The sequence below is a fragment of the Fonticula alba genome (genome assembly GCF_000388065.1).
Source record: "Fonticula alba strain ATCC 38817 unplaced genomic scaffold supercont2.57, whole genome shotgun sequence".
NCBI lineage: Eukaryota > Rotosphaerida > Fonticulaceae > Fonticula > Fonticula alba.
The window spans coordinates 519-991 of NW_009243027.1; positions in this window are offsets into that span (position 1 = coordinate 519).

Consider the following 473-nt stretch of genomic DNA (forward strand, 5'->3'; position numbering starts at 1 on the left):
GCGGCGGGGCTGCGGAGGCGGCGGCCGGGGGGCGCTTCAGCTCCGGCGGCCGCGCTTCATATGGTCCTCACTGTCGTGGGGCGCGCGCGGCAGGCGGACATGGCGCCGGGCCGGCGCGCGGCGCGCGGTTCGAAACATCCCGCCCGGGCAGGGGCCCCGCGCGAGCCCCGACGCCGGCCCGGCCGGAATGCATGGACTGGCGACCGGGGAAAAACGGGACACCAGGCCGGCGGACACCGGGGAGCGGCGGGCGTCCGGCGCCGCCCCCCCCGTCCGAACAATTAGGGTCCGCGCCCCGGGGGGGAGGCGGGTGGAAGGAGGCCGGGCGGCCCCCGCCCGGTCGCCTGGCCGGGGAAACAATAACAAAGGGCCGTCCCGGCCAGGCCGTGACCTGGAAACCGCCGATCCCGGGCCTTCCGCCGCGCACGCACGCGTCTCTGCCGGTGCTTCTGCGTGCCTTTCAGCGGGGGGGG